Raw genomic sequence first — 22,765 nt, 5'->3', positions numbered from 1 at the left:
CCAGTACCTAAGAGGACCTTCCAGTAACAATAATATAAAAGCACCAGGTAGTGTTCGAGCACTTCACATCCACTCCCTCACTGAGCAAGGAGGGTTGCTGCTATGTCCATTGTACAGATGGGGAAACTGAGGCACAGAGAGGAGACTAACTTGCTCAAGGCACAGAGCCAGTAGGTGGCAGAGCTGGGATATGAACCTGGAGGCCTCATTCCAGAGCCTGCACTCTTCAATATCATACTCTCTGGCTTCAGAATGAAGCTGCAGGGCTTCCCTGGTGGCGCAGTGGTTAAGAATCTGCCTGCCAAGGCAGAGGACACGGGTTCGAGCCCTGGTCTGGGAAGATCCCACATACCACGGAGCAACTAAGCCCGTGAGCCACAACTGCGGGGCCTGCGCTCTAGAGCCCATGAGCCACAGCTACGGAAGACCACGTGCTTAGAGCCCATGCTCCGCAACAAGAGAAGCCACCACAGTGAGAAGCCCGTGCACCGCAACGAGGAGTAGCCCCTGCTCGCGGCAACTAGAGAAAAGCCCGCGCGCAGCAACGAAGACCCAACGCAGCCAAAAAAATATAAATAAAATAAATAAATTTAAAAAGAAAGAAAGAAAGAAGCGGCAGTGCCACTATGGAAAACAGTATGGAGGTTCCTCAAAAAACTAAAAATAGAATTGCCATATGTTCCTGCAATCTCTTTCCTGGGCATATATTTGGAGAAAACCATAATCGAAAAGATACAGGCACCCCAATGTTCATAGCAGCACTATTTACAATAGCCAAGACATGGAAGCAACCTAGATGTCCATCGACAGATGAATGGATAAAGAAGAGGTGGTATCAATACATATACACGATGGAATACTACTCAGCCATAAAAAGAATGAAAAAAAAAAAGAATGAAATAATGCCATTTGCAGCAACATGGATGGACCTAAAGATTATCATACCAAATGAAGTCAGACAGAGAAAGGCAAATACCATAAGATATCACTTATATGTGGCATCTAAAATATGACACAAATGAACCTATCAACAAAACAGAAACAGATGCACAGACATAGCGAACAGACTTGTGGTCACCAAGGGGGAGGGGGAGGGGGGGACGGAAGGATGGGGAGTTTGGAATTAGCAGATGCAAACTATTATATATGGGATGGATAAACAACAAGGCCCTACTGTAGAGCACAGGGAGCTATAGTCAATATCCTGTGATAAGCCATAATAGTTTATCACAAAAGAATGTGAAAAAGAATGTATATACAACTGAATCACTTTGCTGTACAGCAGAAATTAACACAACATTGTAAATCAACTATACTTCAATAAAAAAAGAAATCCTTTGAGACTATAATAATAAGGATATTCTCCTTAAACACAACCAAGCAAAAAACAGAAGAAGCTCCAGTAAAAATTTATTGAATGAGTTAACACTGCAGGGTGTGGAGAGGATGGGGGGTGGGGAGTTTGGGAAATGTGTTCCAGGTCATTTCAGCTCCCTCTACTTAAAATCCTTTTAAGGGGGATTTTTGTCTTGTTTGCTGGGTTTTTTTTTTCAATGATGGGGAAATGTCCAGCCTTCATCGAATGGGTTTTCTGATCACGAGTAGCACTGAGCCAGCCTGGCAGATGGGTCCCTGCTCTGCCATGCCAGGTCCTTTAGGGCACAAGGCGCCAAGATTCCAAAGTGCAGCTCCTTCCATGAAGAAGACAATTCAAGTGTGTCCTATGTCTGAAGCCACCCAGGATACTCATTTTCCTAACAGAAAAATCCAGATTCACAGATACTGTCCCTTCCTTACCAAAGTCGTTGAAGTTTCCCTGTGTGGGGTCCAGAAAAGAAAGGGTGTAACAAAGGCAATTTGGCCAAAGCCATCTTTGTGCAGGTGACGTGGGTGGCTGAGGAACCATGCTTCTCTCCCTTCCACTCCTACCTCTCACCTTATTTCCTGAGATTCAGCAAGATCATCAACTTCTCTGAAATTAAGACCATTGTTCCTTGATTTCAATGATAGTAATAGCTCTCAGCTAACACATGGTCCAAGTTTCAAAGCTGTTATTCTTTGGCCGTGGCTTCTCTCTTTCTTGAAATGTTAATTCAGCATCCATGGAAGGGGCATATTTTGTATTATTAGCAGCAAGCTATGAGCTGAATCGGAATAAGAGTTTCAAGAGGAAGTTGTTGAGGGAAAGGTGAGAGATAATTTTGGATTTCTTTTGTCATTCAATAGGTACAAAAATACTGGGTGTTGGGAATGCCCACACGTTTATCCCAGTGCTTAGCCTCTCCTTTTATCAGTTAGCTACAGCTGTGTAAGAAACCATCTTGAAATGTCGTGGCTTAAAACAACAACTTTTTCTTTTTTTCTCACGTGTATTTGGGTCGTCTAGACAGTTCTGCTAATCTGGGCCAGGCTTTGCTGACCTTGGCTGGTTTCACTCGTGAACCTGCCATCATCCTCTGGCAGGTTAACTAGAGGCTGGCTGGTTTCGCATTACTTCAGTTGGGATGACTCAATTCTTCTTTACCTCTCCCGCACGTCACTCCAGCAAGCTAGGCCAGGCGTGTTCTCATGGCAAAGGTGGAGAAGAAGAGAGAGAAGAGAAATACTCTGAGCCTCTCGAGGCTTAGCCTTGGAATTTGTACACTCCTGCTGTATTCTACTGGCTAAAGCAAGTTGTAAATTTCAGTTCAGGGAATGGGAAAAGAGACTCCATCTCTCTTTTTTTTAATTTTTAAAAAATATTTATTTATTTATTTTGGCCCTGCTGGGTCTTAATTGCGGCACGCAGGATCTTCACTGCGGCATGCAGGATCTTTAGTTGCGGCATGCATTTGGGATCTAGTTCCCCCATCAGGGATCGGACCCAGGCCCCCTCCATTGGGAGCGCGAAGTCCTACCCACTGGACCACCAGGAAAGTCCCAAGAGGCTCCATGTCTCGATGGGAGGAGCGGCGAAAGCACACTGCAAAGCGCCGGGATAAAGGGAGGGGTGGAAACGGGCAGCCTCAGGCAGGGAAGAGGGGTCTTTCGTATTTCTGCTTCTCCCGTGAGCCAACAAAAGTCTGAGTCCCATTGTCCACAGTTGCCTCATCTGCTCCACGGTCCTGTTTGCTGACTTTAAACTTCACTTCTTTCTGTGAGTCCCTTAGGTCTCTTTTGGGGCAGCTCAGTCCCATTCCTTACTCTCCAAGCCCCCAACCCCACCTCCACCCATCATTGGAGGCTGATGAACCCCCCGCCTACTTCAGGATGAGGCCGATTTCCAGCTTCCCTGCCTTTTGTTTGTTTCTTCCATCTCCTGTGAGGAAGTGTTTGTTCTCCACTGCTCATGAGGGAGGGGTTCAACCTGGACTCCTCCCACTTTCTCAGCCCCCCCCCTCATCCCCCACCCCGAGTTAGTCACCCTTCTACCTCCCTGTGGGTCAGTCCTCTTGTTAATATCCCCACGTTTCCACCCTGGTCCAGGCCCCACCATTATCTCTTGCCCTAGACTAACAACATACACACAGGCATTGTAGGGGATGGTGTCTGTTTTGTTTTGGTTTTTTTTAGCGGTACGCGGGCCTCTCACCGTTGTGGCCTCTCCCGTCGCGGAGCACAGGCTCCGCACGCGCAGGCCCAGCGGCCACGGCTCACGGCCCCAGACGCTCCGCGGCACGTGGGATCTTCCCGGACCGGGGCACGAACCCGTGTCCCCTGCATCGGCAGGCGGACTCTCAACCACTGCGCCACCAGGGAAGCCCAGTGTCTGGTTTTTAATCCTGGTTCTGCTGTTGATCAGCTGGGTGACCTCAGGGAACTGACTTTGCCTCTCTGTGCTTCAGTTTCCTCCTGCTGTAGACTGAATGTTTATTACCCCCCAGCCCTCAAACCCTGTGTGTTGAAACCTAATTCCCAAGGTGATGGTATGAGGAGATGGGGCCTTTAGGAGGTGATTAGGTCATGAGGGTGGTGTTCTCATGTATGAGATTAGTTCCCTTAGAAAAGTGAACCCAGAGAGCTCCCTCACCCTTTCTGCCATGTGAGGACATGCAAGAAGATGGCTGTCTGTGAACCAGGAAGCACCTTGATCTTGGACTTCCCAGCCTCTAGAACAGTAAGAAATAAATTTCTGTTGTTGATAAGCCACCCAGTGTATGGTATTCTGTTCCAGCAGCCTGAACAGACTAAAATACCTCTTCTATAAGACACCTCACTTCTATAGCTTAGTGATGATAATAGTATCTGCTTATAAGGTTGTTGGTTGTAAGGATCCGAAAAGCAACCTCATCTGAAGATCTGAAGCACTTGGGACTGTTCTGGTCCTGGAAATTGACGGGGATAAATGGCGATGATAGGATGGGGGTGGGGGGATTGATTCCATCCGATGTGCTAGGTCTGTGCTCAGTATGTCACTGGTCCTCCCAGGGAGCCTAGGGGTTAGTTCCATTTTCCTGAAGAGAAAACTGAGGCTCAGAGAGCCTCAAGGTCACGGTTGCCCAAGGTCACGGTTACTGAATAATTGGGCCACAATTTGAGCTGAGATCCATCTGATTCCTAAGTTTCCGGCTTCTCCCTTGTCTCCCCGCTTCCCCTCTGACCCCCAAGTCTCTGCTCCTCAGTCAGCCAAAGGGAGGCAAGGAAGGGGTAAAGCTAATCAAGTCTCCCCCTTCCTAAGATTTTTCAGCAACATGACTCAGTCCAATGCATGCTCCAAGATTGGATCCCATACTGGCAAAAACATGGCTATAAAGGACATTATTGAAGGGAAGGGAGAGATTTGAATTTGTGGATCAAACAACAGTATTACTGTATCAGTGTTACATTTCCTGATTTTGATAACTGTCCTGGGGTTTTTGAAGAGAAAGTCTTTGTTCTGTAGCTCCATGCTGAAGTATTTATAGGGATCAAGGGACAGGATGTCTGCCGCTGCCTCTCAAATGTTCAGAAAAGAGTGAGATAAAACACACGTGGTTAAATATTATTGACTGATGAACCTAGGAGAATGGAGTTCTTTTTACTCTTGTTTGAGAAGAGTAAACTGTGAAAGAGTTTTCTGTGGGCCTCTCACTGTCGTGGCCTCTCCCGTTGCGGAGCACAGGCTCCGGACGCGCAGGCTCAGCGGCCACGGCTCACGGGCCCAGCCGCTCCGCGGCATGTGGGATCTTCCCGGACCGGGGCACGAACCCGTGTCCCCTGCATTGGCAGGCAGACTCTCAACCACTGCGCCACCAGGGAAGCCCTGTGGTTTGGTCTTATTTCAGGTGAAAAACAAATCAGCAAAAACACACTCTTCATTCTGTTCCTCAGTAGGTACCCATGAGAAAGGAAAATCTATGTCCACACAGACACTTGTACACGAAGGTTCAAAGCAGCATTATTCACAGCAGCCAAAAAGCAGAAACAACCCAAATGTTTATCAACTGATGAATGGATAAACCAAATGTGGTGTATCCCAACAGTAGAAATATTTTAGTATAGTTGATTTACAATGTTGTGTCAGTTCCAGGTACACAGCAAAGTGATTCAGTTATATATATATATATAATATCCTTTTCCATCATAGGTTATTATAAGATATTGAATATAGTTCCCTGTGCTATACAGTAGGACCTTGTTGTTTATCTATTTTATGTTCAAAAAATTTTTATTGCGGTACAGTTGATTTACAATGTTATGTTACTTTCTGCTGTACAGCAAAGTGAATCAGTTATACATATATCCACTTTTTAAAATATTCTTTTCCCATGTAAGTCATTACAGAGTATTGAGTAGAGTTCCTTGTGCTTTGCAGTAGGCCTTTATTACTTATAGTGTGTATATATCAATCCCAGTCTCCCAATTTATCCCTCCCCCCTTGTAACCATAAGATTGTTTTCTACATCTGTGACCCTATTTGCGTCTTATGAATAAGTTCATTTGTACCATTTTTTTAGATTCCACATATAAGCAATATCATACGATATTTGTCCTTCTCGTCTGACTTACTTCACTTAGTATGATAATCTCTAGGTCCATCCATGTTGCTGCAAATGGCATTATTCTTTTTTATGGCTGAGTAATATTCCATTGTATCTATGTACCACATCTTCTTTATTCATTCCTCTGTCAATGGACATTTAGGTTGCTTCCATGTCCTGGCTATTGTAAACAGTACTGCAATGAATATTGGGGTGTATGTATCTTTTCGAATTACAGTTTTCTCTGGATATATGCCCAGGAGTGGGATTGCTGGATCATATGGTAGCTCTATTTTTAGTTTTTTACAGAACTGCCATACTGTTCTCCACAGTGGTTGTACCAATTTACATTTCCACCAAGAGTGTAGGAGGATTCCCTTTTCTCCACACCCTCTCCAACATTTATTATTGGTAGACTTTTTAATGTCAGCCATTCTGACCAGCGTGAAGTGATACCTCATTGTAGTTGTTTTATTTTTTTGGCTGCACCATGTGGCATGTGGGATCTTAGTTCCCCAACCAGGGATCGAAACTACGCCCCCTGCATTGGAAGTGTGGAGTCTTAACCACTGGACTGCCAGGAAAGTCTCCAACCTCACTGAAGTTTTGATTTGTATTTCACTAATAATGAGCAATGTTGAGCATCATTTCATGTGCCTATTGGGCATCTGTATATCTTCTTTGGAGAAATGTCTATTTAGGTCTTCTGTCCATTTTTTGATTGGGTTGCTTGTTTTTTTTGTTATCAAGTTGTATGAGCTATTTGTATATTTTGGAAATTAAGCCCTTGTCAGTTGCATCATTTACAAGTATTTTCTCCCAATCCACAGGTTGTCTTTTTGTTTTGTTTATGGTTTCCTTTGCTGTGCAAAAGCTCATAAGTTTCATTAGGTTCCATTTGTTTATTTTTGCTTTTATTTCTATTGCCTTGGGAGACCCAACGGTGGAATATTATTTAGCCATAAAAAGGAATGAAGTTCTGATTCATGCTACAGCATGGGTGAACTTTGAAAACATCATGCTGGGAATTCCCTGGCGGTCCAATGGTTAGGGACTCTGCGCTCTCACTGCCAAGGGCCTGGGCCAAAAAGAAAACATCATGCTAAGTGAAAGAAGCCAGACACAGAGGCCATATATTGTAGGATTCCATTTATATGAAACATCCGGAACAGACAAATCCATAGAGAGAGACAGCAGATTCGTGGTTGCCTAGGGTTGGTGGGGAGGGGGAAATAGGAAGGACTGCTAATGGTATAGGGTTTCTTGCTGGGGTGATGAAAATGTTCTGGAACTAGATAGTGGTGATGGTTGCACAGCCTTGTGAATATACAATAAACCATGGAATGGTCCACTTTAAATTAACAAGTTTTATGGTATGTGAATTGCATAGCAATTATAAGTAATAACGACAGTGACAACAAACCGTTCAATGACTGTTTATGGCTTTTGGGATCAAACCCCAAACCCCTGGGGTAAGGTCATCCAGTCCCGAAGCCTGTCTCAGCCAAGCTCTCAAGACTCCAGCAGTCCAACCTGCCTTCTTTCCCTGCCATTGCCACCTCTGCGGCTTTGCACCGACCTGCCCTTCCCCTCCACCCTTGTCTGACTAACTCTATTTATCTGGCAAGTCTTAGCTGACAGTTGACTTCCTTCCGGAAGGTGTCCCTTAATCCCAGAGTCTACGTCACCGGGTTCCCAAAGGAGCATTTGGGGTGACTTCCAGGTGACATTTTAACTGTTATGAATTTATTTTAAAGCACGTTGGGGAAAAAAGGAACTGGCCCTTCACACCCGTGACTTCATGACTACTGTTCCTTGGGATCAGCCTAAGGTAGCCCCAGGGGAACCCATCAGAGGAAGAAAAAAGTTGGTTGAAAGAACAAATTTTATTTTACTTTATTGAAGTATAGTTGATTTATAATGTGTTAATTTCTACTGTACAGCAAAGTGATTTGGTGATACATGTATATTTTTTCATATTCTTTTCCATTATGGTTTATCACAGGATACTGAATATAGTTCCCTGTGCTATACAGGAGGACTTTGTTGTTTATGAGAGAACACATTTTTAAGGTACAGACAATAGAGGCAGTACTCGGCAAAAGTTGTGAAATAGACCTTTAGGAATAATAGAAGTGGCGAAACCCCGGGGGGCTGAGTTAACTCCACCTGACCTCCCATAGCAGCCATCAGGCTAATATCTGTCACACTGCGAAATGATTTGTTTTTTGTCTGTCTCCCGCACTAGGGTGTGAGTCCCATGAAGGCAGGGCTGGGCCTGGCTCTTCCCTGCTGTGTCCCCAGCACTGACGGCACAGGGCAGGGCACGGAGCAGGTGCTCAGAGAGGGTGTGCTGAATAAACTGAGGCCCAGCTGTTCCGACTACCCCCAAGGGCACTAGGGAGCCTTAGGACGGTTTCAATCAGGGGAGTGTCAAGGTTGATCTGTGCTTTAGAAATTCCAGACTCCCTTTCTACTTTGGACCCGGAAAATCCACACTCCTCCCCATCTGACCTTTCCTATCAGACTCCCCTTTACCCTTCTCCTCTTCCGGGAAGCCTTCCTGAACTGCAGGCTGGGTCAGGTCCCTGCTCTGGGCTTCCACAACCCCCCACCTTCCCCCATCCCAGCCCTGTCTACCCTGGGGGTGGGTCCATATCCTCCAGAAACTTGTGAGATCTCCACAAGTTCTGCCCTAGGCTCTGAGGAACCACTCCAGAGCAGGTGTGTTGACTGGACCTCTCTCCACTGCCATCTCCCTAGATCTCCCTCCATTCTCTTCCTCCACCAGCCCTTCCCTAGCTGTTTTTGGATCCTCTCCTCGTATACACTGCCATGTGTATTATTTTTAAAATCGTGTGCTTAACACCACTGCTTTCTCACCATTTAAAATTAAAAAACAATTTTTGTATCACGAAATTGACTGTTTTCACCATTCAAAACGTACAATTCAGCGGCATTGAGCACATTCACAGTGCTGTACCACGATTACCGCTATCTAGTTCTCGAAATTTCCCATCACCCCCAAAGGAAACCCTATGCCCATGTAGCAGTCACTCGCCACTCCCCCCTCCCCCCCAGGCCCTGGCCACCTCTGCTTTCTGTCTCTATGGATTTGCCTCTTCTGGACAGTTCATATAATGGACTCAGCCAATATGTGGCCTTTTGGATCTAGCTTCTTACACTTAGCATCATGTTTTCAAGGTTCCATGTCATAGCATGGATCCGTTCCTTTTTGTGGCTGAATAATATTCCTGTGTGTGGATAGACCACATTTTGTTGATTCATTCATCTGCTAGTGGACATTTGGGTTGTTTCTACCTTCTGGCTATTGTGGATAATGCTGCTGGGGACATTCATGGACAAGTTATTGTTTGAGCCCCTGTTTTCAACTATTCCGGGTACACACGTAGGTGTGGCCATGTAGTAATTCCAGGTGCGACTTCTGGAGGAAACAGCAGACTGTTGTCCATATTGGTGGCCCCTTTACCCACCAGCAGTGTGTGAGGATTCTGATTTCCCCACGTCGCTCGTAACACTTGGTATTGTCCCTTTTTTGGATTATGGCCATTCTAGCAAGGGCAAAGTGGCCTCTCATGGCTTTGACTTGCATTTCCCTAATGACTAATAACCTTGAGTATCTTTTTATGCGCTTCTTGGTCATTTTCCCACTACCTTTTGCAAACTGACCTCAGCTCCTACCACCTTGCTAAAGCCATTTTCCCAATATTCACCAGTCCACTGACTTCCCTTTTTAAAAATTTTTTTTAAAATTTATTTTATTGAAGAATAGTTGATTTACAATGTTGTATTAATTTCTGCTGTACAGCAAAATGATAAAGTGATTCAGTTATATATATATATATATATATATATATATATATACTCTTTTTCATATTTGTTTCCATTATGGTTTATTACAGAATATTGAATATAGTTCCTTCGGCTATACAGTAGGACCTTGTTGTTTATCCACTGGCTTATCTTTTTTTTTTTTTTTTTTTTTTTTTTTTTGCGGTACGCGGGCCTCTCACTGTTGTGGCCTCTCCCGTTGCGGAGCACAGGCTCCGGACGCGCAGGCTCAGCTGCCGTGGCTCACGGGCCCAGCCGCTCCGCGGCACGTGGGATCTTCCCGGACCGGGGCACGAACCCGCGTCCCCTGAATCGGCAGGCGGACTCTCAACCACTGCGCCACCAGGGAAGCCCCACTGGCTTATCTTAATTCCCATTTTTTCCTGTCTCTCAGCAACTCTGGATGCTCTCCTCTCTCTCCCACCATGACCTACCCATTCTTGGTCTTCCTCTTCTTTTTCTGGAGAGAGATTGTGGGACCTTGGGCCAGTTATTTAACTTCTCTGTGCCTCGGTTTTTGCATCTGTGAAATGAGACTGCTAACTATTTCGCCTTCTTGGTTGTTGTAACAATTCAATGAGCTTAGAAGTGTGCCTGGTGATTACGCCGTAATGATCAGGGAAGTATTTAATGGTGAGAGGAGTAGGAGGGCTGAGGGCAGAACATTTCCTCGTGGAAGGTACTTAAAAAAATTAGGGGCTTCCCTGGTGGCGCAGTGGTTGAGAGTCCGCCTGCCGATGCAGGGAACGCGGGTTCGTGCCCCGGTCCGGGAAGATCCCACGGGCCCGTGAGCCGTGGCCGCTGGGCCTGCGCGTCCGGAGCCTGCGCTCCACAACGGGAGAGGCCGCAGCAGTGAGAGGCCCGTACCGGAAAAAAAAAAAAAAAAAAAACCTGGAGGGTGAAAAAAATAAAATAAAATTTAAAAGCTTGCCCTGATACAGAGTTTTAGGAAAAACCATCAGAAATTCTTTTATTTAAAAAAACCCCACAAGAATATTACTCAGCCATAAAAAAGAATGAAATAATGCCATTTGCAGCAACATGGATGGACCTGGAGATTATCATACTAAGTGAAGTAAGTCAGACAAAGACAAGTATCATATGATATCGCTTATATGTGGAATCTAAAAAGAAAAAAAAATACAAATGAACTTATTTACAAAAGAGGTTCACGGACATAGGAAACAAACTTATGGTTACCAAAGGAGAAAGGGGACGGGGGAAGGGATAAATTAGGAGTCTGGAATTAACATACACACACTACTATATATAAAAGAGATAACCAACAAGGATCTACTGTATAGCACAGGGAATAATACTATTTTGTAATAACCTACAAGGGAAGAGAATCTGAAAAAGAATATATATATAATATATATATATGGACTGAATCACTTTGCTGTACACCTGAAACTAACATGACATTGCAAATCAACTATACTTCAATTTTAAAAAGTGAAAAAAAAAACCCCACAAAACTCCTCTACAACAGAAAGCATACAAAATAGTTCACCTTCATTAAGAATCTGCATTAAGAAATAGAGACACAGATGTAGAGAACAAACGTATGGACACCAAGGGGGGAAAGAGGCGCGGGGCGGGGGTGGTGATGAATTGGGAGATTGGGATTGACATATATACACTAATATGTATAAAATAGATAACTAATAAGAACCTGCTGTATAAAAAAATAAATAAAATTCAAAGATTCAAAAAAAATCTGCATTAAGCTTCTTATAGCTTTTAAAACAATGCATCAAAAGACAAAAAAGTTTTTAGGGGCAAGTGTAATATGGTGGTTAAAAGTATGAACTTTGGAGAAGGGCTGCCTGGGTCCGAATCCCTGTGACGCCCGATGTGGGCAATTCTATAACTCTCTGTGACTCAGTTTCCACATGCGTAAAACGGGATGCTGTTAGAACCTGCTAGGATCTTTACGGGCATTCACCGAGTTTATCTATGTACCTGGGCCGGCAGCGGCAGCTCTGGTAGGCGTTAACTTAGAACTACAACATCTCGTAGCCGGTCAAGTTTTCACTCTAGGCCTGGGTGACTTTCCCAGCCATCTAAACAATGTTTCACAAACCCTGTAGCGAACTTATACAGAGGAAGTCTTGACAAGTAAGATCCATAACAGGTCAAATCTCAGCTGCAGGAAGTCGTTCTCATTCTCTGATCCAGATCTCCCGGAACAGAGAGTAATAATAAAAGTCAAAACCCGGACAACTCTCCCTTCTGCAGGTCAATTCCGCCAGCGTCGTTTTCCGGAGGAGGCAGGCTTCCCTTCTTAAAGGGGCCTCTCCTAGTTTTGACTTTCTCTTCTCTCTCCTAAGATGGCCTGGCTGGTTTCTCCTCCTCATCCCCCACTTAGCAGCTCTCAAGAAGCGGCCCCTCCCTCTCCGCTGGGATGTTAAATCCTGCAGTGATTACTAATAAATAAAGCCACTCTTCAATGAATCTGGATTTCTGTTGGTCCCGAGTACATGAAGCAGCTCAATTCCCCAAATACCATTGTGGGTTGTAGGGGGCGCAGGTCGGGGGTCCATGGCCTGTATAGCCAAGTCAAGAATTTTCCTAGGGGCCATTGCTTCGAGGTACGTGGATGAAAAGGGAGAGTTCTCAGAACTTAATATTTGTTTACAAGTTTCTAACTTTACAAAGGTCCAAATAGATCTACTCTCCATGCACCCCGGTCTCCCTCCCCACAGACGCTGCAGTTACCAGTTTGTTTCTGCTTTAGAAGATATTCTGTGCATTTACCAAGAAGAAGCTTATATTTTATCACCTCCCCCTTAAATTATTATACACTCTTCTTCCTTCATTGCCTTTTTCCCGTTAACTGAATTCATAGCTTATTCCGCGTCGGTTCATGTATTACTTCCTCATTTTACGGTTATTTCATGTCCCCCTGTGGGCCAGACCACAGCTTATTTAATGAGTCCCCTATCCATGGGCAGCTAGGTTGTTTTCGGGTTTGTTTATCCTTACTACTTTTTATGAAAACAAAAACAATGTTCCCTACCCCCTTGGTTAGCATTTATCAAGAAACCTGCTGAAGCCTCAACCTGCCCGCCTCCGCTGCCAGCCTCCACTTAGAGTATCCCCATCTCCAGGGTTCCAGTGCTTTGGCGGCGCGTCTTATGTGGGTTGCCTAGCTGTCAGGCGCAGGCCGGGGCCCTCTAGCGCCCCGCCCCATGGCCGGCCCGCAGTCGGGCCGATTCAAATCCAGCCAATGGCAGCGTGTAAACAAACCCAGGCCCCGCCCCACGATGAATAATTCCCCGGGCCGGCGCGAAGCCCATTTAACTAGGCGGGGAATGGAGGCGGGACGGAGATGTGGCCCCGCCCCCAAAGTGGGCCAATGGGCGACTAGACCCCGCCCCCCGCACTTGCCGCTCTGAGGACCCAAGGTCGGGGTGGGCTTGTAGCTGCCTGATTTGCCGCCGCTCGCGGTCTTGGCGCTCCAAGCGAGCCAGCGTAGCTGCGTGCTGGGGTAGCACTGTCCCGCTGTACGAGCCATATTTAAAGGGCGCGGTCCCAGGGCGCAGGTCGCTCCGGAGTTAGTGCTCTCCTAGTCCTCCTATTTTTCTCCTCCTGGCGGCTAGAATTCGGATCCTGGAGAGGTCTTTGATGAAAACTTTCCCCTGAAGTCGGATTGAACGAGAAGTGGAGGGACCGCAGGGGTGTTTGGGGCAAGGTTTTTTCTTGCTTTGTTCCTTCTTGTTATTGAAGTGTTACATGCCTCCAGAAAAGTGCACGGATCCTAAGCGTGCTGCTCAACTGAAGACGAAAAACACCGTGGAAACATCTTGCCAGATCCAGAAACAGAACTTGGGTTGGCCAAGTTTTAGACTTTGCAGTTGCGGGTGCGAGGGAGGAGCCGCCATGGCCGTTGTTTTGACTTTCAGAGGCACAAACAACTTGTTTAAAAAAAAAAAAAAAAGAAAAAGAAAGAAAGAAAAAGGAAAACCACTCCTCTGTAGAGAAACGGGAATCAGGCCAGGCTCTGGTTAGGCTCCCTCAGGGTACGCGCTGGGCTGTTGGACGGGTAGGAGGTGTAGGACTCAGAGATAAAGGGTATTAGGATCTGGTTGGGAGAGCTGAGGATGGGGTGGGGAAGGACTAGAAATTTGAGGGGACTAGAAATTTGAGGGGATAGAAAATGCGCTTGTACTGGGGGTGGGAGAGGGGAGGTTTCTGGGCTGGAGGGTTGGGAGGACCAGGGGGACTTGGAGCCGGTGGGCTAAAAGTGGAACAAGGCATCACACAGCCCCTGGAAGAGGGCAGGTTAATTCTCCAGTGTCCTGGACTTTCCACAGCAAATGGGTTTCCTGCTGTTCCTTTTCAGCTGCACGGTTATAATTAAAACACTCCGTTAAACGTTGAGATGAGGGGCCCAGAAATCCAAGCTCATTCAGCAAATATTTCTGACGTGTCTGTCTCCTGCCCAGACCTATGTTAGGAGAGAGGAAATATTGTGACCTATATGGGATTAAGTTCCATATTGGCAGGCAAGGACCCTGTGTCCAGAGCCCAGCTGAGCACAGCGGTGTAGCGTATTTGGTAGATGAGAAAAGGTGGGTGCATCTTCTCCCGTCCTAATTTCTCATATCTGGATGCTGCTCTGTCCCTGTCCCATAAGAGCTTCTATGTGCCTCGTCCCATTTCATCCTTTCCATAGCCTTCATAACGTCTGGACTCTGGGGACAAACAGAGCTGGGTTTGACTCCCCGGCTGTGTGACATTGATCTGGTTTCTTACCCTCTCTGAACTGGTTTCTCCACATAAAAAAGTTAGAATTGAGGTTTAAATGAGAGTCAAGGGGGCTGGTATTAACCGTTGTCAGAGTGTTTATCAAAGCGAGTAGTTAGTTAGGATTACCAGCTTAATGTGTTCGGGGGAGATAAACAGATGTCTGCAATGCATCAAAAACTGAGATGGATTTGATGGATGGATAGATGCACAGATGTGTGATTAAGCTAGTACAGTTAGGATGCTGATGATTGAATCTAGGTGGTGGGCATTTATCCTATTTCTTCCACTTTTCCATATTTGAAAGTGTTCAGAATAAAATGTTGGGGGGCGATGGATTTTGGTGTCTGACTATACGGTCTCATTTTACAGATGAGAAAATGGAGGAGCTGGAGAAGTGACTTGCCCCAGGTTCATCTGGTGACTTGGTAACAGAACATCTGGAATTAGTCCCTCCCCTGACTGGGTATCCCTGGGGCAAGTTGCCGAACCTATCTGGGTCTCACTGCCAACCCGATTCTGAACCTGGAACTTACAACTTGCATCTGATTTTCAAAGGGCAGGGGTGTGTCACCGCCTAAAGAATAGCAGTTCTCTTCCCATTTGGGCCCATATAGACCCCTCCTTTGGCCTTGGACATTTGACCTCCCAGGGCTTTAACAGCCATGGCTAGATTGGGGGCTTCTTTCACACCCATGCCCATTCCAGGCCACCTGGCCTCAAGACCATCTTCCTAAGAGGTCAGGTATACCTGTGGAAGGGTGGATATTATCTCATTGCTCAGCAGATCTTTCTTGAGCACTTATTTAAGTGGCAGGCATTGTGTGTTGGGGGGAGTTGATACCATAATGCACCTAAGAAGCCTGGAACCTGCTACAGAGGGCAGGGGAAACTGAGGCTAAGTGACTTATTTGTTTACTTGCTCATTGTCTGTGTCCCCTAATAGACTGTGAGCTGTGGAATGGGGGTGGGGGGTAGCGATAGGGCAGGAACCAGGGTGTTCTTGGTCACTGCTATATTCCTGGCACACACTAGATACCCATAAACAATACTTCCTATATGAATGAATAACCTTGGACAGTCATCCCCCGCAATGCCTCCGGTTTGCTACCTTTGAACCCCAGTCAGTTCCCTAGTTCCGAGTCCCCCAGGGTTGGCAGCTATAACAAGAGACACCAGTGCCACCCAGCTCAGATCAGGTCCCACTTCCCCGGTTGTGTGACCTTGGGCAAAACGCTTCCCCTCTGTGAGCCAATTTAGTTTTCTACACTGCAAGGTGGGAATAACTAAAGGTCTCTAGATGGGAGTTCCTGGAGGTCTCTTCTTGGTGAAGACTGGAAAAATGGCACCCAGATAAATGAATACAAGGTGTAGCCCAGTGGCTCAATCTTAGCAAATGGCAGGGCAAGCACAAAAATAATGTCCTTGTATGTTGCTGTTCCTGGAAGGGTCACATACCTCAGTGGGCCATGGATGACTACTATAACTATATGAGTTATAGATTGACCACTGTCTTATATTTGGGGCAACACGTGTTCACTTCTGGAATTGATAAAGTTTCCTTTTTCTGTAATTGTCAATAATAACAGCACTTATCTGGCACTTCCTGTCAGATGCTGCTCTCCATGAGAACATTTTCTCCTAATGACCTTGTGAAATGGGGCCTATTAATTATTTTCTCTTGGAAATGGAGGCACGGAGAGGTTTAGTAATTTGTCCAAGGTCACACAGCAAAGGAAGTGGCAGGATGTGAAGCACGGGCTCATTGGTTTGAGTCAGGGCGCTTAACCTCCGTGGTCTCTTAAATAATATGCGTAGTGCCACGAAGATGCCAGGATCAATTCTAAAGCTTAAAACACATAGGTCTCAATCACTCATTTACTCAACACACATTTATTGAGCTGCTTCGGTATACACATGGCTTTTCCAGGGCACCGGGGAAACAGAAGGTAAGAAGAGACCAGAATATAAGTCTTCTTGGCCTGTGCGCCCCGGCAGGGTAGCTCCGAGCTGTCTGGGTGCTCGATGGGCCGCGAGCAAGGCGCAGGGCAAACAGCAGGCGCTCAGCAAGCGTTCCCTGAACGAACGTGCGAATCGAAGTGTCACGCCCGCAAGGCGTACACTGCCCCGAGGGGCGGAAACAGACCCAACACCACCGAGGCGTCCCGGGGCTTCTGGGAGTCCCATCTGCGCGGCCCGAGAGGCCTCCAGGAGGCTCTAAGACAGGTCGGACACACGTCCCCGGCTCCCTCCCCGGGGCGTAGCAGCTCAAAAGACCGACTGAGGTGAGTGCGCGAGCCGCGTTCGGGGTCCCGGCCAGTAGCCCCAAAGCACCCCCCGACTCCGCGCCTTCCACCCTTTTGGCTCCGACTCCCGGCTCCTTCGCGATTCCACCTGCGGGGCCTCCCCTCTCCTCCAGCCGCGACTCCCGCTACCTTTTCGAACCTTCGGCGCTCCCCCTGGTCGCGTCCTTCAGCCCGGCGACCATCCCCCGCGTCGGGGCGCGCCCAGGGCGCACGGCGCCCGCTCCCCAGACGGGCTGGGCCCCCGGGATACGAGAGGGCGAATCCCTTCAGCCTTTCCCCCTAAGCCGGAGCACCGCTCAGTGTAGTCCGCGGACTCCACCGTAGCCTGGGAAGGCGCGCCCCTGAACCCCCGGGACTAGGGCTGAGGAGGGGGCGGTGCCGGTGCGGAGGTCACCCTCCCGGGGCGTTCGCAGCCTCCCATTCGTTCGCGGGCCCGCAGCTCGGCGCCCAGAGCCGAAGCTGGTTTGCTGAGTCGCGGGGCGGGGCCTCCCCCAAGCCCGTCCCTCGGCGAGGGCGGAGGGAGGAGGAGGAGGAGGAGGAGGAGGAAAGGGGGGGCGGAACACAAAACCTGCAAGGTTTTTTTTTTTCTTTTGCATGTAATTAAAATATAAATTTTTTTTTTTTTTTTTTTTTTTTTTTTTTGCAAACCCGAGGGGTCCCGCCCGGAGCGGGCGCGGGTCCGGGGCGCCCGGGCCGCGGCGCGGGGCGGCGGCAGGGGCCTGGCGGAGGCTGCCGGGCGGCCGCCATGCGATCAGGCAGTGCGCTGACCGGCCCGGCCGGTCGGCCCCTTCTGGGTCCTCCCTTTGCAGCCCGTGCGGGGCCGTCTCGGAGACCCCGCGCCGACGGCTGCTCAAACATCAGGGTGAGTTTCTCACAATGTAGCAATTTCTCTTTAAATCTCTTAACTCTCTCTACCTGCGAGTCGGGGCTGTGACAGGGCGCAAAAGCGAGGGGGGAGTGGGGGTTGGCGGCGAGGGTGTGTGTGGGGGGAGCCGGAGCCGGGGCCGAACCCACCCCCCCGACACTCACACACTTAGCCCCCCAACCGGGGCGCATCGCCCGCTGCCTCTTTTTCTGTTCGGCGCCCACCACCCCCGGCAGCCCCCCCTCACCCCCCGCGTCTCTCCATCACCGCCGCACCGATCCTGCAGGGACCCCCCCACCCCCACCCCGGGCTCCCCTGCCCAAACCCGGCGCCCGGTGCCTCCCCGGCCCTCCCGCCGGCTGCCGGGGATACAATGGAGCGGCGGAAAAACGAGACCTAACGTTCCACGGGGGGAGGGGTGGGGAGACCCCCTCCCCCGGCCCGGGCCCCCCCCTCCCCTCGCCCTGCTCCCTGCCTTTCGGGGAAGAAGAGGGCAATGGGGCAGCGGATGATGGTTTCCCGGCCGGAGCTGGCGAGCCTTCATCTCTCCTCGCCCGTCCCCTGCGCTCCCTCCTCAGATCCCTCCGGGGGTGCTGGAGAGAAACGGGGCCTCCGACATGCTGGGGAGGGATGGATGCGGAAGGAAGCCACTGGGTCTCCTCCTCCCCACCGCCCCGAAACAATGAAAGGAGTTGACTTGGTCCCCCACCCCCCAGCAATGAAAGGAGTTGACCCCCGCCCCCGCTAGCTGGCTGTTCCCGGAGGGGGCCGTTACGGGGGGTGGGGGGGAGGAGGGAGGTGAGCCTTACCCCTGTCACCTCCGAGATTTGGGGCGGCCCCCCATCTCCACCCCCTCGGCCTAGCAATGGGAGGCACCAGGCCCAGCCCGGGCACCGCGCTCGGGTGGTGACCTTTAGACAAAGGCAGCCCTTTCCCTGTGGTGAGCCCGGACGAGCCGGGCCCGAGGCCTCCCCGGGCCCCTGCGGAGGGCGGCCGGGCCGCGGGCACCCGGAGGGAGGGATGGAGGAGGAGGGATGGAGCCATCTGGTTTTTCCATCCCTCGCTGCCCCTCGGCTGCTTCTCCGGCTCCTGTCACGGGCAGCCGCGGGGAGACCAGGGACCGCGGGCTGCCCAGGCCTTGGTCCGCGGCCAGCGGCGAGCGGGGCGAGCAGCCGCGGGCGGGCTCGGGACGCAGCGGTGATTGGAAGGCACGGCGGCTCCTTCCTCTCCGCACCCCTTTGTTTTGCTTTGTGGTTCTGAGCAGCTGAACTTCCCGGGAGGTGGGGTCAGAGGCCGCTGTGTCAACTCTCCCCGGAGGCCCGGGGTGACAGCTCCCAGCCCTCTGGTGTACCCGGACCCGGTGCTCCTGCCTGTGCTCGGCCTTCTGTCCGGACAGGCAGCCCCTTTTGTCACACAGCCCTCCGATAGTATAGATCTGGGGATGCATTGAGGGTTTGCTTTTCCCTCACACCTCCTTTCCCAGGGCGCTTGCTTGTCAGGGAAACAGTTTTTAGAAACACCCCCAGACTTCACGGCCTGAGATTTCTGAGAAGTGCTCTGTGCTTTCAACCTCTCCCCTCACCTGGGGTGGGGATGGGGGCCTCAGTCAACGCCGACCTGTTAGGGTGGTGGGAGAACAGGGGAGGAGGACAGCTGAGGAGCCACCCCCTTCCCATGTGCCAGCGTCCAGTGAGACTTAAGGGGTGTGCTTAGATACACCCCCCTCCCCCAGAGCTCCCCCACTCCTGGAAGGTGGAAATAACATCTACCCAGAGAGCATTAGGGATTGGCTACTGTTAGGTGTGCTACCCACTGGCCACCACCCGAGGAGGAAGTTGGGTCAGTTATGTGGTTCCCATTTTGCAGACAGGCTAATGGAGGCTCAGAGAAGCTAAGTGACTTGCCTGGGGTCACACAGCCCCAATCTGTAACCGGCTCAAGTTTTTCCAACTCAGCTCAAAACTCTTAGGTTCTCCTGTACCCCTCTTTGGCAATTTGTCCCTTTGACTTCAGTTGAGTCTCAAATGTAGATAATACCAGGAAGGAGCGGCCAAATTCTACCACCCCGCCCCCCCCCGAGTGCCCCCCCCCCCCGCCGAGAGTGCTCGTTTGGGGAAGGGGTAAGGAGCATCTAGAAGGTGGGCTGAGGGCAGGATGCTTTCACCTGTGGCTGGAGCAGAGCATTTGCCTGCAAGAGCTGAGGATTGGAGGTGTGGAGTCAGGAGAAGGGGGGCCCCAGGCCTCGCTGGCTGGGGTTTGGGGGGCGCTTGGTCGGTGGCCCCTCTGTCATCCTCTTCCTGCTCCACCTGAGCTGGGACTTGGCCCCGCTGGGAGGGAATCTGAGCCGCCGGGGACCTTCGTCGTTTGTCACTCTGCCCTGTGACCCTCCGTGGCGCTGTGATGTAGCTGGCAGAGAACTCCCCTGCCCGTTCTCCCCTCGGCCTGGGTGGCAGACTCCCTGTCCCACCCTGTAACCTCAGGCCCTAGATTCAACTCACTAGTCCTCAGTTTCCTCATCTGCAGGTGGGGATCAGTAGAGCTTCCTTAACCAACCTTGCGGTGACTGAAAGTTTTATCCAAACGTGTTATTTTTAGTTTTTCTTCAGCATACGGGGATATGGCAGGCCTGTAGGTGTGGGGAGGAAAGTTGGGTGCTGGATATTTTAGGGTGGATGGCAAAAGGCATCTATCTACCCTGGAGGAATTCCCTGTGGTGGTGGGTGAGGGCAGGCTGTAAGGGGTTCCACTTTGGTGACTCTCTGCCTCCAGCTCTCTGGGACCCCACCCCTTCAGCACTTACTGGTGCCGAGTACACATGTGGCCGGGGGGAGGGGGGAGGGGGAAGGGCTGAGGAGGGCCCAGCTTACCCAGTGCGGGGGCAATATGGGTGATCTTGCCATTTTACAGATGAGGAAACTGAGTCCAGCGGAAGCCTGTTCCATGGCTGAGAGGGGACTCCAGCCCAGACTTCAGGGACGGGGGTGTGATTGGAGAGGGGCTGACACTTTGAGGGACACCCTGCAAATACCTTCCTGAGGTGACAGGCATCATAAGTGATCATAATTCCTGTGGGGCGGGGGCAGGAGGGGAGGGGCTGTAGGTCTCTCTAGGGTGAGCACTTCTTGAAAGTTGGAACTGACTTTTGGGGGGCAGGGTGGGGGTGGAAAAGGGGGGAAGTGTGAGGCCCAAGAGTGACAGGCCTATGCCCCGCCCCCCTTTTTTGCCCGCTTCCTTCCCAGAGGCCTCAGAGTCCTTTCCCAACCTTCCCTTGGGATGTGGGATCTTCCCCCTCTCCCCTCTGAGAGGCTGTGAAAGGGTCCAGGGGTCAGCGCCAAAGCCCAGGGTGTCTGGCAGGAGGGTCCTGGGGTGTGTGGGGGTACCCCGGGGTCCTGGGGGGGGGGTCATCTTTGAGCCCCAGACCCAGCCACCATCAGAGTTCCCGCCCGCCCTCCCAGCTCTGGCTGTCTTGACTCCTGGTCTCAAGAATGCAGAGGGCTGCTGGTGGGGGGAAGTTAATTGGAAACAGGAAAACATGGCATTCCTTTCTAGCCGGCCTGGGCCTGAAAAGCAGTGAGGGGCTGCCTTTCTCCCTCTCCCGCCCTGCAGGGGAGAGGTGGGGGGGGGGGGATGGCATGGTTCTCTTGCCTCTGTCTCTTCGGGCTCTGTCCCCCACCAGGCTCCCTGACTCTTAGTGGAAACAGCAAGTTGCCTGTTTTACATCCATGATGTAAGATGCTCTCCCCCCAGTCAGAATGACTTGCCCCCATTTTTCACCGGGTCATATCCAAGTTTGTCCCCGCTCTCTGAGGGCGGAGGGCCTGTCTCAGTTGGCTCCCCAGCGTAGGATGTGTCACACTAGAGACACATGGGAAATGTTTGGTTGACTGGTCCCCAAAGATTCCCTCCTCCTTCCTTCCCTAGACTTCTCCCCTGCCTGGGGTACCACCAGTAGAGTTTTATCCCCATTGACTGAAGCCTTTGTGTCTCAGTGCCATGCAGGGTCCCCCGACGGGAAAAGAGAAGGTTTTCTAAGACATTTCTGGTTTGGCGACAATTAGTTTTGTGTCCTGAGTTTGCAGGTATTCATGGTGGTGGGGGATCTGTTGGCAGGAGAAGCTGGAGAGAGGGCCTGTCTGTCTTTAATTGTCCCCGATTAAACTTCCTGAGGGCCTACTGTGTGCCACGGCCCTGGGGCCCAGATACGATATTGGGACCCAATCCGGGAGGAGACTAGAGAGAAGTGTTGTCTTCAAGGCTGCTGGGGGACTTTGATGCCTTCTGTCTGGGTGGTTTGCAAAGGCTCCAAGGGGGAAGCAGCTTCTTTCTCTCTTTCTCTTTTTTTCTAAGTGATACATCCACATGGGACAAATTCAAAATCTCAAACACAGTAAGTCTCCCCCCTTTACCCTCCGGGGCATTCCTGGTCCCCCAACTCACCTCCCCAGAGCACTGCCTCAGTCCTGATGCCCTGTGCGCACACCTTTATATACGTGTGTGTGTCTGAAAGAATATTTATTTTGCACGGACGGTAGCACCCCGTTCCCACCGTTCTGCACATTGCTTTTCTCACTTCCTCTCCCTGGGAGATGTGCACCATACCTGGAGGGGTTTCTTTGGCTTTTTCTCAGCTGCGTTGTATTCCTCCGTGTGGGCAAATCCTCCTCGACTCAACACGGATGTGGAGGTGTTTCCTAAAGTTTCAGCGTGCAGAGCCAGAGGGCACGTATCCATCTGTCTTACCGAGAAGTGGGTATGCCAGCGGGATAAACTCCTGGAGGCGGGATTGCTGGGTCAAGAGCCTGCCATTTGTCATTTGGTCACTCTTAAGGAGGCACCTGTGGAGCTGTATCTTGAAGGAAGTCGTTTCCCCTCCTGGTCAAGTCATCCCACCCATCCATCCATTGTCTTCGCCTCTCGTGACCTCCTTGCCCCTTCCTTCCTGCCTGTGGCCCGCACCCTGTGCTTGCTGCTTGGTGTGGAGGTCAAGGGTGGGGGCGCCGTTGATTCGAATCCCGGCTCTGCCGCTTGCTGGCTGAATGGATGCAGGCGGG

At 50.2% G+C, this 22,765-nt stretch overlaps 1 protein-coding gene and 1 long non-coding RNA gene across 5 annotated transcripts in view; one reads left to right on the top strand and one right to left on the bottom strand.

Moving 5' to 3' along the window:
* The first annotated feature begins 13,795 nt into the window (after positions 1 to 13,795).
* Positions 13,796 to 22,765, top strand: part of BICRA (BRD4 interacting chromatin remodeling complex associated protein) — a 79,294-nt gene continuing 70,324 nt past the window's right edge. For 3 of the 4 annotated variants that reach the window (XM_059045730.2, XM_059045727.2, XM_067018442.1), the window contains exon 1: positions 17,583 to 17,711. The gene's annotated coding sequence lies outside the window, so the exon portion shown is untranslated. Of the gene's footprint in view, positions 13,817 to 17,582; positions 17,712 to 22,765 lie in introns of those variants that run through there. The other variant, XM_067018444.1, reaches the window with a different exon arrangement.
* Positions 16,414 to 17,297, bottom strand: LOC136792997 (uncharacterized). Its single transcript, XR_010837663.1, has 2 exons — positions 16,979 to 17,297; positions 16,414 to 16,620 (listed from the first exon to the last, which is right to left on the bottom strand). It is a non-coding gene; the product is annotated as an uncharacterized lncRNA (long non-coding RNA).

Source organism: Kogia breviceps, chromosome 18, assembly GCF_026419965.1.
Source record: "Kogia breviceps isolate mKogBre1 chromosome 18, mKogBre1 haplotype 1, whole genome shotgun sequence".
NCBI lineage: Eukaryota > Metazoa > Chordata > Mammalia > Artiodactyla > Physeteridae > Kogia > Kogia breviceps.
The sequence above is the reverse complement of the archived record's forward strand: the minus strand, read 5'-3'. Positions and strand labels throughout refer to the sequence as shown.